We start from the raw sequence: 15,573 nt of genomic DNA, 5'->3' as shown, positions 1-15,573 counted from the left end.
GGGAATAAATATCCTTATTTTAAGACACTGATATCAAATGGCAATTAGTTCCTTGTTTCTTTTCCTGTCTTAAAGGTTTAGAAGAAATATCTTACCAAAGTCTGGGTGCCTATCTCTCTATGGCAACTTCCAATGAATAGAACCGGAGTGGTTTTTCTTTTATGGGGCAACTGGATTGGAAAAAAAAACCTGTCAATGTACCCCAAATAGTTGTTTATCAGCAAAATCTGGCTGAATGAAAGTCCAACTCAGGCCAGTGAGATGGCTGGTCCAGGTGCCTGCCAGGGAGCCTAACGAGCTGAATTCCATCCACAGAACCCATGCTGGATGGGGAACTGACATCCACAAGATGTCCTCTGACATCAGCAAGCAGACCATGGCACAGACACGGTGACACACATACACCCACACGTTAAAAATATGAAAAAAAAATGTAATTAAGATACTTTATGAAGTAGAATGTACTTCCTCAATTACTTTATGATTAGAAAGATATTTGCATCAATCTTTTCTAAAACGACCAAGATTAGGTATAGTTTCTTCTCTAAAGTCCCTTAGCGAGAGCACATAAAAACCAACTCAAATGAACAAAGCCTTAGCAGAGAGAACAAAATGCTAAAGCAACAGTCATATGGTTCAATAAAAATAAAAAGTGAGTAATAGTTTCAGTATTGAAAGCCATGGAATTACAGTAATTTCATAATCTGTCAAAAACAGGATTCACTACCATTTATTGCTTTGATAAGTGTTTATTGATCACCTGAGTGTCCAAGCTCGATGCAGATATATGTGTAGTAAGTTTCTCAACCAGAGAACTAAATAAAAACTGCTGAGCATAGCACATTAAACTTGAAGAATTGTGAAATGGGACTAACAGGAAAAAAATGAAGCTGTGTGCTCACATAGACCAGGAGACTACGCCCCAGTTAGCCTTCACAAACAGTCTTCCATCCCAGGAAAAGCAGAATTAGAACACACATTCCCTTTCTCAACCGTGTGGCACAATTCCTGATGAACTAGAAATGTCACTGAGGTGAAAAGCCAAGGTTAAGAACTAACAAGAAATCGACTCCACTCAGACTATTTGGAAATAGTTAATTAGTTAATAGTCATATATGAACACATGCTTAAGCTATCTTCTGAAGTTCCTCCATTGCCTGATATTGCAACCATTTCTGACCCCTGAGGAGGAACCAGCTACCATCTGACTAAACCCAAGGGCCACAGAATAAACATGACTTGGCATATGAAGACAGGAGGGAGGTCCATGGCCCACCATGACATGTTCTAAGCAAGGTCATTTTTAAAAGTTTCCACAAAATGCAGAATTAATGCTTTACATGTTTTCTAACTGTTCTTGATAAGAAATCTTTAAGACGACACTATTTACAACATTGTCAAGATTTTTCCATAAAAAGATTCCTATATCTTTTTCCTTGAGTCTCTCTCTTTTACACACACACACACACACACACACACACACACACACACTGCACACCCTGCCACTTGGAGTATGACTTTTAATTTTACTTGAGGATTGAGGATTTGGTGTCCTGGGTGAGCTGAAAAGCCCTGTCTTTTCACTGATATTTGAAAGTCTGTCTACCCGAAGCCTTGGAAAATGCACAATAGTGACACAGTTTGCATTTGATGCATCTTTTCTGACCACAGTGAGAAGAGACTTAAATGAAAAACAAGCTTTCAGCATCAGAAACTCATACTAGTTTCACAAAAGAATAGTTTGACTTTTGTAGTTGACTTACTGGATTTCATCCCATAATTCCCAACCATATTTTCCCACATTAGCATTTAGGAAGGATATAAATGAAAGATAATCTTGCTCAGTGTGTGCCAGTGTATGTGAGACTTTGAAGAGCAGAAAGTGATGAAAGAAGTTAATGAGGGTGAATGAAATCTATTCTAAACAGGCAATGCTACCAAGCAGATGAATGATTTTTTAATAAGGAGGACATTTTAATTCTCTCAAATCTTCTTCCCAAATATACCCAATACAAACCCTTGTGTGTACACTTAGCACCCTTGATTAATTAAAAAATCTCTAGTAATGAAGAAAACTGAACTCCACAATACTAGCAGTAAATTAGCCTGTTTGTGGAACTTGCTTCCCCCCCCCCCATGGAAATTGTGGCAAATCCAATGCTCTACTGTTGCAAAAGAAGCAGGCATCCTCATATGTATTCTCTAACAACACTAAGCCAAGCACAGCTGAAGACAGATAAGGTGGTGGCATTTATCTGAAACCCTGCAGATAAGGACAGGTCAAGTGTAAGGCCCGGTAGGGAACGCAAATTAAACAAGTCTCCAAGGCAAAACTCAAAGAGCTTATTGCTCTGCCAGTCCTAATCTCATTTTAACTGCAAAAACAGTGTCTTAGGCTTGTTGTCATCTATCTGGCAAAATACTAGAACTAAGGTTAAGGGAGGCAGAGTTTATTTTTCTCGTATTTGGAGAGGACAGCTCATTCTGGCAGGGAACGCATGGCAGGCAAGAACACAGGCAGCTGCACACACTGTGTCCACAGTCAGGCAGGAGCACACACAGGCAGCTGCTCACATTGTCCACAGTCAGGCAGGAGCACACACAGGCAGCTGCTCACACTATCCACAGTCAGGAAGCTGAGAGTGATGCATGCTGGAGTTCAGCTCAGTTTCTCCTTTATATCCAATAGAGAGTCCTAGACCACAGACAGTTCTACCCCAGTTAACCCAATTTAGATAATCCCTCACAGGCCTACCTAGAAGTTTATCTCCCAGGGAGACTCTAGATCCTGACAATCTTACAATCAATATAAATCATCACAGCCAGAAATGCTGATATTGGACAGTGTGCTGAGCTTAACTGACCTCTCCCTTATCTGTGGATAAATGGCCTACATCCTGGCCTCTCTGCACTGAGCTTGAGAGAAATGTATAATCATTGAGAGCTGGCTGGAAGACACTTTTAGAGAATTTTTCAGTGTCTTGTTTCACATTCAAACAAACTGAGACCCAGTCAAACCTCTTGCTCAAAGTCAGAAGTTAGTTGTATTTCCGAGCTGTTTTCTACCATCCAGACATGTGACATGCTGGGATCACCACTCATTAAAAGCAGCCCCAGGAGCTGAGTGTGGTGGTACATTTCTGTAATCCTAGAATTTGGGGGGTGGAGACAGAGCGGTGAGGAGATTAAGGTCTCCCTTGTCTATGTAGTAACTCTGAGATCACTGTGGGATACAAGAGACATTTCCTCTACAAAACCCACCAATGAATCTCCTAACCTGGGATCCTGGGCTCTGTGGCCAGGACACTCATTTACTGCCACTTTCTGCTTTCTTTCTTTCTTTTTTCTTTTTTCACTTTTTTCTTTCTACAGCAGAGTGTAATCCTCTTCCCATAATGTTCCAGAAATTTTTGTAATCAAGACAAACAAGGGAACGGTGCTCTTTCGATCATACCCATAGCAACTGTCCTTATATCTTCACCACCACTAGTAGTTACATTCAATAGTGACGCTATTCTAGACCTTTCTCCTGAATGACTTAACTGAAATTCAAGCTCTATAGTAAAGTCATGAATTTTGTGCTATTCTTACCATTTTTGAAGATTTTTTTTGTTTTATGGCTATGTGTATATATGTGCAACTGTCTGCCACATGTGTGCAGATACCAATGGAAGCCAGAAGAGGGCATCAGATCTGCTGGAACTGGAGCTGGAGCTGGAGCCAAGAGCCACATAAGGTAGGTACGGGGAATTCAAGTTGGGCTCCTGCAAGAGTGTCTAGCTATTTTTCCAGCCTCTATTTTCTCTACAGAAGAGGAAACAGAGGCACTGGGCACTTGTATAACTTGTGCAGGAGTCACAGCACACACCCATTTGTGACCATGACAATACTCTTGACTATCTCAGTTTGCCCACCCATTTGCTGCCCCTGAATTTGACATGTTCTCTGCTGCATGCCTCCATCCCTTCAACTGCTGCTCGACTTTCCAGCTCAGTCACATGTCAGCACTCTTAGTCACCAACCCAGGAAACACCGTGTCATCTTTGCCTCTTCTCTGACTGTCAGCATTCTCTATGTCTCTGCCCTGGGAAGGTCTTGCTCTCTGCTCCAACCTCTCCCTGCAGAGGCCAGGAAGCTGCCACCTCACAGTTGCTTCAGTTTTCCTTTTCTCACGGGCCCCAGCCCTGTTTCCTGGTATACACTGTCTGAAAACTGTCATTGCATATATTTGGCTTGGTTTTATAATTGTTTACAGCAAAAGGGAAATTCCTTTGGCTGTTAATCTTTCATGCACAGATGTGAATTGCTCAAGTCTAAACAGTGTATATACACTGTCATGCTGCCTCCCTGACAACCTCTGAGACAACATTATGTAATTTCTCATAATTCAAGTGAATATTCTTTCTCGTTACAACAACGAGAGCCAGCATGTTCTCTCCCACCCAAAAAAAAAAAAACCCTCCAAAAAACAATCAAACAAACAAAAAACCAAATAAATAGTCTTGCAATTACGTCTGTCAGAACAAGGGGTGGGTCAGTAAATGAGGCATTTGTGTAAATGTTAGCTAAAATGTTACATTCCGATATGGCTGTCCACTCTTAACAGAAGATGTGAGAAGCTAATTAAGGAGACATTTGTAACCTTGTGCCTTCTATGTCTGGACTCTTGGGGGTTGGGGATGCACCTATAATAGCAAGGCGATTGGTGAACAAATTTAACCATTATATTAAGATTAAGAGAGCCAGAAGTGCAATGTACGAGCCGCTGCTCTCTTCTTCCCTCTCCTCTGCACTATCTATTTAAGCTCCTGAAACAGAAAGGCTGCCAGAGAGCCTTTGTGGGCAGGACTCAGACCCACCGCACAGAGCAAAGCAGCTGAGACACAGACTCACACCATAACTGGGGTTCTGCTTGAAGCAAAACCAAACCTAGAATGTCTTGGGGGAAAGCATCCCATTGTTCCTGTGAAGAAAACCAGAATCATATCTGAAGAGAATAAAGGGTCAGTCAAAGCAGGTACTGAGCCACAGCCCTGGCCGATAACCACGTTCTTTAACGGCTTGCTTTGCGGGGAGTGTCCTGATGCGAAACATATTTTAAAATATTACCAACAAGTTGGAAGCTCGCTAGCCTCTTCTTTAAATAATTTTTCCTAGAAAACCTATGTGGTTAGAGTGTGGGGTATCACCTCTTATCTGATACAGCCACTCTGAGGTCAGGCCAGCCAAGCAGGGAGGGGGCCCAGGACAACAGCTGAGCCCACAGTTTTCCTTTTTCTTCTTGTAATGCCAGGATCAAACCCAGCACCCTGCCTGTGTTAGATAGTACTCTACCCCGAGCCGTACTCCCAGCCTGGTCCCAGAGTTGTTAAAACACCAGTAAGCTGTGCCTTGATCATCAACCTTTGAAATACAAAGTAAGTAGAGTAATATACATGTTATTTACATCAAATTACAGAGAGAGTAAATGTCATAAACTGTGAGGATACAGAAATAATATACATATCTGGACAAAATGTATTTTTAAAATTATTTTTTTGAGTTAGCAAGATGGCTCAGTGGGGAAAGGGGGCTTGCTGTCAAAGTTGTTCACCATTCACCCGAGTCCTGGGGATTCCCGTGATGGAAAGAGAAAATCAACTTCTGAAAGCTGACCTTTGACCTCCATAAGTCCCATGGAACACAGTCACAAAATAAATACATGAAGTGTAATAAGATTTTTTTTAAAACCTGATTTTAGCTATGTCCACTGCTTCTCCTGAGAAGTGACCTGGAAGTCGGGGTGACAGTTACCTGTTTCCTCTTCCCTAGAGGAGCCTCAGCCACAGCCTAGATCTGCTATCTGGCATTACTGGGACCCGGGATAAAGATAAGGTTACATTTTACAGAAGAACTTCATCGGAAGAAGCCACAGATGTCTCCTCTTGAAGTACTTGGAAACATCCCACCACAATGACCTTTCTAAGATAAGCTGCTGCTCTCTGAGATACGAGAAAGCAAGGTGTCACCTTTGTTGTCTCTATGATGCTATCTGTGACTTTTAATGTAGAGTGTCTGGACCTAATACAGAGTCTCACTGGCCCAGACATCATGAAAGGGATACAACTCCCTGGATGCTATGCAGCCAAATGGTTGGGTTTGTGTGTTTTGGAATTGAATGACTTGGTTCAAATCCTATACTCTGATTGCCTAGCCGACCATGCAACCTACTTATACTCAAAGCCTCAGTTTCTTCAATGTAGGATTCACATTAAAAACTGAGATGGTAAACACATTGTATGTAAGGTGCTCGGAGGCTGGGGATGTAGCTCAGTGACAGAGCATGATTCCTGCCCAGCCAATGTTCATCAGATGTTCATTACTTACTATTGCGTCTTTAACTAGGAGTCTCAGACAATCCACACAAAACTTCAGAACATCAAATGTGCATTGCCTTCATCTGCTGGCTTACACACTCACTCAGTAGACAGATGTGGGCTGATGGCTGGTGCTGTGTGGGGCTCTGTGTTGGACGCTGCATGAAATCCTCTTCTTGGAACCACCTTTACTGAGACTGTGGCTCAGTGCTCAGACCAATGGCTCCATCTCATTGGCTTCCTTACTGTTTAGTGTGTGCAGGTTTGTCCCTGTGTGTACCAAAGAGAAGATGTATGCTTGTGTGAAGTGAATAGTTGAGGCAAGGCTGAGTGTGTGACACAACCCCACTCAGATGAATTCCCTGAGCTCATACTCTGAAGGAATCAGCCACGCTCCCACAACAGGAATGGAAGTGGGAGGGAATTTCAGGCACTGGGATGGCAATTAGTAAAATATCCCAAACTGCCTTACAATGATGGCATATAATTCAGCAACAGTGAAAAGAACGTGTAGTCAAACTTGACACCTCTAGAAGACCTCTTTTTTTAAAAAATGATCTGATTTATTTTTATTTCATATGCATTAGTGTTTTGCCTGCACATATGTCTGTGTGAGGGTATTGGATACCCTAGAACTGGAGTTATAGACAGCTTCGAAGTACCATGTGGATGCTGGGAATTGAACTAGGTTTCCCCCCAGAAGATCTCTTATGAACATCTTTATTACTTATAGAAGAAGAAACTCAAGTTGATTTTCTATGAATTCTACAGAAAGAAAAGACCATGTCCTCCTGACATATTCTTACCTCATGCCCACAACTGTCCCAAGATGGAGAAACGCCAAGGTCTACTTCCCTAGCACAGCCTCATCTTCAAGCACAGCAAGCTAACTTAACGGCCCAGTGACGCCTTCCTCTGTTGAGCTGCCACAAGGCTTCCCACACAGGGCTCTGGGAACAGTCAGGCAGAGGATGCTCTGATGAGCAGGGACAACAACAGAGTCTGTCTCCTATTTGTGAAGGGAAGCTGCCTGCCAAGCCATCCAGCATGAGTGTGGCTGACCCACGAGGTTGAACATTTCTCTGCACAAAGGACCAGAGAGATGGGGCCCCTGCCTCCCGTTATTATGTGTACTCGGGGTTTTTTGTTTTGTTTTTGTTTTTGGAGGGAGAGGAAAGGAAGACATAAAAGAGTAGAAGATTTGACATATCCTGGCTCTACTGCTTCTCAACTTGCTTCTAATCGATCCTGAGCCGCTTTTGGATTCAAGAGATGTGTTATTTTCTGCTACAGGGAGCACAAAGTCCAGTAGTCTTGTTACAATATGCATTTTTTTTAAATTGGCCTTTGCCTCCAGTTGCTGGCACAGAGCTCCTAAGGACCCTGGGATTTCCTGAGTGATAAGTATGTCTGTTGTTATTCATAACAAGCCTCCTTCCATAGCACTTGAATTTATAACAGGCAGAATGGAGGGGGTGGGGCTAGACAGCTTCCAAATGCAGTTGGTCAGAAGACCAGAGGATTGTAGGCTTGGAATGTGGAGACTCACCCAGTGATCTCCAGGAAAAGGGTGGTGGTAGCTAGAGATTGTGTTCTGTAACAAACATTCAGTGATAAGATTTGGTGAGTTTCAGGGTTAGTGAACAGACGGAGGTACTGGGAGGACAGTGTGTCAGGAAAAACATGGACTTCTGGCTCACTCATATACTGTTCTACACGTCAGTTTTCCCCTAGCTATTCCTATGTTCTATCCTTGCTCATGAATTGATAAGTTTAAGCATAAATCCTGTGATTTAGTCTAACAAATTATCAAATGCCAAGTAGGTGGTCACGGAAACCATGTAAGAAGTGATCAACAAGTGGAGTGGGGGCAGACCCGAGGGACCGCACCCTTCTTCTATGGAATCTGAAGTTCCCTCTAGGCAGTGTCTTGATGTAAACATGAGGATGGAAACTATCAGTATGGAGAGTATCCAGGACTGCCACTGGAGCCTCAGGGCAAAGTCTTGGCTTAGGGAGTCTCAGAGACCGGACTGGTCAAGTAAAGAGATGAGTAATGGCAAAAAATAGGGAAAGGAGATGGGACAATATGCCACACGCTATGGCACATGATATGGCAGACGATATTGCACACAGTTTGGCATATGATGATATGGCACACAGTATGACCCCCACACTATGGCACATGATATGGCAGACGATATGGCACATACTATGGCACATGATATGGCACACAATGATATGGTACATGATATGGCACACAGTATGGCACATGATGATATGGCACACAGTATGGCACACTGGGGCCAGGAAGTGCATAGTGGGGCTTAGTGACTCAAGTGCATCTTCAAGGAACTGCTATGGGATTTGGGCTGGAATACATTTAGAACTGGGGCAGGGGCAAGAACTGTGCATAACCAGACAGTCTTCCTATCCTGGTTCTTCAGGGAGTGGCCCTGCTCCAGGATGTAGCCTTACCACTATGACAATTACCCTCACTTTGAGGAGTGGTCCGTCTGCTACCTGAGGCTTGCAGAGGTCAGGCAGGTAGGGTTGGTTCCTTGTCAGAAAGGTCTGACCCGCCGTTCCTAGAATCCAAGGTGACTGCAGGTTTAGGACAGTAACTGGAGAACTTCAGGTGACATTTAGGGGACTGGAACAGGACACTGTTAATACTGCTGATGAGTTAAAGAAAGAGATACAGAGCAAAGGCAGAGATGTCCAGCTTCTGTCCTCTTTTTACTTACTTTTCTGGTTTAGGGGAAGCATCAGTGCTTTGTAGCTAAGGCAGTTTTGAAGTGCAGATTACAGTATTCACTACGAATATAGAACTTCTAACTAGAAATGGACCCAGAAGACAAACTTACAAGTTGACAAGGAGGAGGGGTCTTCATTTAAAATATCCTAAATCACTGCTGGGTGTGGTGTCGCATGCTTTTAATTCAGCCCTACTGTGGAAGTAGAGACAGGTGAGTTTCTGTGAGTTCAAAGCCAAACTGATCTACATAGTTCTAGGGCATGGACTCAGTCTCAATAAAATAAATAATTCTAAAACCAAAGTTGTTCTATTTGTTAGTTTCATAGATGAAATTATGCTGTTTTAGTACCTGGGCATACCATTCAGAGTTAGGTCACCTTGGCCTAACTCTGGCGGCTGAGTCGCCGAGGTCAATTCCACTGAGACTGTCACTGTGTCAATCTGTTAAATGGAACAGTTGGACATGGTGGCCTCCCTTCATCTTTGTGTATGTGCTGGAATGGAGTCAAAGGATTTCCCCCAATCCTGGACACTGAAAAAACTTGGGCCTTATATTGCTGTATCTCAGCCACTTCACAATAAAGCCTTAGGTTTACTAGAACTGTTTATCAAAATAAAATAAAATAAAATAAAATAAAATAAAATAAAATAAAATAAAATAAAATAAAATAAAACAATCCAAGAAGACTGCTGGGAAAACGTAGTCTACTCTTCCCTAAATTACAAAATGTGCACCTGAATTCAGAGGGCTCACAAGCAGTAACCTTGAATTCAGAGAGTCACTCCAAGCGTGAAAACATACTAGGTGCTGCTGCTTACACCAGCATACGCTGTCCTCGTGGGTCTGCAGGAAGAGAAGCCACACAACTTCGTGTGGAGATCTCTCTTCTCCTCAGTAATGTTCCTGGAGGGTTGGAACAATACCTGACCCTTGATGAGATGGCCTAAGGTTAGGGACCCCCTATAAAACACCTTCCCAGAGAAAGAACCACAGCAAACAGAGACCAGAGGAAAGACATAGAGGATGTGGGGGGCAGGGACGTGGGTTTGTACTGGGAAGAACATGGTGGGTACCAAAGCAGGACAACGGACTTCAAGTCTGTCCGGTGAGGCTTTTACTGAGACAGGCATGAAAACTGGGCTGGGGATATAGGTGGAAGGCTCACCTAGCATGAACGAAGCCCAGGGTTCAAGCCCTAGTACCATGTAAAATGGATATGGTGTATATATCTGAAGTCCCAGCACTCTGGAGGTAGAAGTAAGAGAATCAGAAGATCAAGGACACTTTCAGCTACATAGCAGGTTTGAGGCCAGCCTGATTATGTGAGACTCTGCATCAAACACAATATCACCAACCAAAGAATATCCACGGAGGGAGCCAGGACTTCAGATACATAGGTAGCAGAGGACGGCCTTGTCTGACATCAGTGGAAGGGGAGGGAGGCTTGATGCTCCGGCGTAGGGGGATGCTAGAGGGGTGAGGTGGGAGTGGGTGAGTGGGTGGGGGAGCACCCTCATAGAAGCAAAGGGGAGGGGGAGAGAGAAGATGGGATGGGGGGTAAATGGGAAGGGGATATTATTTGAAATGTAAACAAATAAGATGATAAAACAAAACAAAATAAAACAAAACACCCCACTGCATTTGACTCCAGAAGCAAGAGCCTTAGGCGCTAACACTATACTCCCCTTCCTAGAGCCGACTCGGGAAGAGATAACCTCATTGTGTCAGCGTGCGTTTACTTTGCTGTCAATTAAGGATGTTCTGTGGGGCTCAAAAACTCACAACAGGTATGCCAGATAAGAGAGATAACTAAACCAGGAATTTATCACCCCACCCCGTGCTTAGCTTTTAGCTTCTGATAGCTTTGGGCCAGGAAGGAGCACTCTGTCCTGTCAGTTTATCCTTCAGCTTTGAGGCCAGTTCTAAGCCCCCGTCACTGGCTCATATTTAACATCATACTTACAGGCTCCCAGCTGCTCCTCTAGTTTATTTTGATCTACACAGTGACAGATAGTTCAAGGACTGCATTATGAGAAGTTAAGGCTTTGAAAATATTTAGCTCCTTCCTCAAGAAATTTGCAATCCCCAGCTCTCTGCTTACCCCAGTAGTAACTGATCTGCTTTTATATTTGGGTCTGCACAGGCCCACCAAGACCAGTTCTTTATACCACTGGAAAGGCTGAGTAGAATCTGTGATGCTTCGACAATAGTGTTTAGGATCTGCATGCCATTAGCCGTGTTCCTGGCTCTATCTGATGATAATTATTATTTTATCTCTTTGTCCATCTTTTTGATTGATTGACCCTTACATATCCTTCTAAGCTGCCTTATATCCTTTCTGCATGATGATCACGCATAAATGCACAACATAAAAATGTAACCAGAGACTTGATTTACACCCACATCCGTGATGTGATTTTCAAAGATGAAATAGGTAGACTCTGGGGGTATTTAAACTTTATCTACACAACGAAGCACACTGGGCTAAAAACGCTAACACTTCTAAGTGCAGTTAATGAACACTGTTCCTCATTAGATTTTGGTGCTCCTAGAGACAGCATTTAAGACCGTATGAGGATATACCGTGTTGATATAATCCAACACGAAATTATGTGAGAAGCATTTCCTCCCTCTAGGACCCTAGAGCACCCTAAAGAAGAAAGCCTACAGCAGACTGAGAAACTCAGGGAAAGTTCTACCTTTCATTATTGACATTTTTCCCCCATCTACCTAGATTTATCCATTTCCTGGAAGTATGGAAGCATGACTGAACAAATCAGAGAGAGACTAAACTGTGTATGCAGAATACCATAGCTAACAGGTACCTCAGGGAAAAGAGGTGCACAGAGCTGGCAAATAATTTTCCTTGAATTTCAAAAGAAGCAGCCCTGAGATGACCTAAAAGACTTGTCATTAGCAGGGCAGTGGTGGCGCATGCCTTTAATCCCAGCACTTGGGAGGCAGAGGCAGGCAGATTTCTGAGTTCGAGGCCAGCTTGGTCTACAGAGTGAGTTCCAGGACAGCCATGGCTATGCAGAGAAACCCTGTCTCGAAAAACAAACAAACAAATAAACAAAAACAAACAAACAAACAAACAAACAAAAAGAGACTTGGTATTCAGGTGCAGGGTCAGATACTCAGTTTCATGCTGATTTTTAAAAATGCATTATATGGGGCTAGAGAAGAGGCTTGGCAGCCAAGAGCATACACGAATCCTGTACAAGAACTGAGTTTAGTTCTCAGAACCCATGCTGAGTGCACAACTGCATAAAAATCCACCCCAGGGGACCAGATGCCCTCTTCTGGCTCCTGCAGATACCAGAATCCACATGCATATACCCACAGGGAGATATACACAAAGTTTTTTGTTTTTTTTTTTAATTGTATTATTACTGTTTTACCTGGAAGAAAACAGTTTTCGAAAGCTGTTTAACACATTTTGAATATCTCTTGGATGCTCAGGTTTTGTTTGAAGTCTGTCTCGTATTTTTTTTTTTTTCTTGCCATTGGGGAACTAGTATGATCTTTCCCCTCCCCAGTAAGGGCTCGTGGCAGTGAGATGACCAGTTTTCCCCTCTCAATAAGCAATGATAACTAAAAAACTGCTTTCTGCTTTATTATCTTTATAAAGGAAAAAATACTTTCTCAAAGACAGTTTGTATGCACTTTTTAGCTGCAGATTAAATACTGATGTTCTTTGGACTCTTATTCTAATTACAAATAACAAAATTCCTGTGTGGATTTCTGATGAAATTCACACAACCTAAAGTTTCACTTCTGGAAAACATAACTAATAAAAATATTCTCAGAACTCTCATCTTTTTGCTCCAATAATATTGGCTTAACCCCAACAGGTTGCCATCCTCTTAAGAGAGCTGTGTACATACCCATGATGGAGTGTCTGCTCCTAGTGATAAGCAGGATGTGTGTGTGTGTGTGTTGGCTGTGGTCTGAGAGCTCCTCTGTCCCCTGTTAGGTAGGGTCTGTTGGTGTTCAATCTGGTAAGTAATGAGAATAAATCTGAGGAAATTTTTCCGTGGGCATGTAAACACCTAAGTTTACCAAGCCAAATTATATTTCAGGGGGCAGTGAGGGGGAGTGTTAAATTCAAGTAGCATCCAAGGAATATGTTCGAAGAGTCATCAAGACGTGCAAGACACTGTACCTGCTGTGTGCTCGAAGGCTTGCTCCTGTGAGGCCCGCCTCAGCATCCTTGAGCTTGGCTCTTTAGGAATCTCATTTCCAGGCACAGTGGCCAGGAGCTTTCGCAGTCTGTCGACTGGAACTCCTAGCGCTCTACTTTAAAAATACTCTCAAGCCAGAATCTGAAATATGAAATCTGTTTTTCAACTCCCAAGTTGCTCCTTAGTCAATACAGCATTAAACAGTTCTGAACAAAGGGTTCCCCAGGCTGGCTGTGGTTCAGGCCAGTCTTACAGTTATTAACGGGGAAATAAGTTATCCTCAGAAGAAAAGAATCAGGTCTGTACTCAGTTGGAAAAAGATCTACTTCCCTCCCTCATGCTGAATTATGTATTAAATCAGTTTATATTTTATTTTGGACCATTAATCTGTAATTCAGCATAGCTATTAAAATCAATGAATGTTCAGTCTCTTTTGTATCAAGTTGTTTACCAGAAAAATAACTCACTCAGTAGAAGATGTAAAATACAGTTTCCCCGCGTGATAGCTCTCGAATGGATACACAATGTACTCTTGGCAAAATTTACTAGATTGTAGCAATGTATTTGTTGACAATGAAAGCAAATCTATTGATACAAAGCAATTTCCCTATCTCAAAACTCATAGCTAGTCTCTTCCTTCTGCTGCTTTTAACAAGTTAAGAAGTCATTCTACAACTAGTGCGAATATTTGACGAATATTTGAAGCACACACACGCACAGGTTTGACAGAATTCCCTCTTAACATATTACAATTTGCAAATGAAATTTCAGACCAACATCAGAACCCACAAGCATTAAGCACTCAATGACATCTCTTTTAGAATTCACTTAGAGGAGGCCACAATGGCTCTTAGTGAGCCTCTGCAGGTGAACTTTGCCTATAAGCACAGGTGACAAGAGGTATGCCGGCTTCCACTGTCCTTACCAGAGCTGACTGCCATCAAACTGCCATCCAAGCACGCCTCAGGGAAGCAGTCCCACTGCAATCTTTTCAGCAGACTCCCTGTTGGAGCGTCCGCTGTGTCTGTAGAACACTCTGACCCAGAGTGAGCCATGCAGCAAATACTAACACCAACTGTACCTCCAGACAGAGAAAAATAGGAGTCAACTTTCCAGACACTTGTGGGAATAGGAGAGTATGTCTGCGGAAACAGAATCCAAGAGTCCGGTGGCTTTGTAGACTCAAGTATTTCTTTATACTCCATGTAATGGCTTTTCCGTTCTTGTTTTTTTTTTTATAACACATTTCTGAACCATGATTTAGGAGGGGGGAATTCCCTCACCCTCCTCCTGTCTGTTCCTCAGTCATCCACAGAGTACCCTTGAATCCTAGCGCCACAATCAAGTCACTTTTTGCTGATTTTTCTTTACTATTTTCTGGTTTTCTTTACTTAGGGAAACATCCTTTGGATTCACTTTCATTTCATTTTCCCCAGAGACAAACTGACTCTATAACTCCCTGAGGACAGCCTGGCAGTGTAACTGCTCCAGGTAAGACACGCTAGCCAACACACAAGAACTTCTACCTGTTAGACTGTAACTACATACCTGACTGTAGCTACATACCTGACTGTAGCTACATACTACCTGACTGTAACTACATACCTGACTGTAACTACATACCTGACTGTAACTACATACCTGACTGTAACTATATACCTGGCTGTAACTACATAACTGACTGTAACTACATACCTTTAGGAAGTTACCAACACTTTCCAATGAGCCAGGCCTGGCAGCACCAGAGGAAGGCAAGTTCAAGGCCTTTCTATGCTAGAGTGAGTTGATAGTGAGTGTGGGTAAGAGAATGAGACTGCAGGACCCTGTTAAAGAACGCTAAGTGAGTGCTGAGGTTGTAGCTCAGTGATAGAGTGCTCGCGTAGCATAAGCAAGACTTTGGGTTCTACTCCTGGCGCTAGAAAAAAAACAAAACAAAGCACCTTTCTGTAACCAGTTAAAAGTAGATGTTACGATTCTCTTGTAGTTAATGAGGATAATTCAGACCAACATTACCACTCACCAACTCTATATACCCTTGCTGTGGTACTCTTCCCCGCGTGACTGTGTGGACACAGTCTTTCCTTTTCTATGTGGAGGTTCTGTGCCAGGCTAATCTAATGCCTACTTGGTGTTATTCTGAGAGCAAATATGCTAGCAGTTCCCTTCAGTTTAATTCGGTAGTCCAGGTAGATATGGTTCCATTCCATCTGCTGCCTTGCTTAAGAAAAACTACCTAAAAGGAACAGGGTTTAAGCCATCTCTGAGATTAGAGGG

General features: G+C 42.8%; 1 protein-coding gene across 3 annotated transcripts in view; it reads right to left on the bottom strand.

Moving 5' to 3' along the window:
* The window catches only part of Ddah1 (dimethylarginine dimethylaminohydrolase 1), a 135,586-nt gene that overhangs the window by 69,452 nt on the left and 50,561 nt on the right, over window positions 1-15,573 (bottom strand). The window contains exon 1 of one of the 3 annotated variants that reach the window (XM_030252803.1): window positions 14,225-14,305. The exons of the other annotated variants lie outside the window; for them this stretch is intronic. The gene's annotated coding sequence lies outside the window, so the exon portion shown is untranslated. Of the gene's footprint in view, window positions 1-14,224; window positions 14,306-15,573 lie in introns of those variants that run through there. 3 annotated transcript variants of the gene reach the window in all.

This window comes from Mus musculus, chromosome 3, assembly GCF_000001635.26.
Source record: "Mus musculus strain C57BL/6J chromosome 3, GRCm38.p6 C57BL/6J".
Classification (NCBI taxonomy): Eukaryota; Metazoa; Chordata; class Mammalia; order Rodentia; family Muridae; genus Mus; species Mus musculus.
Note: the sequence above shows the minus strand (reverse complement) of the source record. Positions and strands in the feature narration are given on the sequence as shown.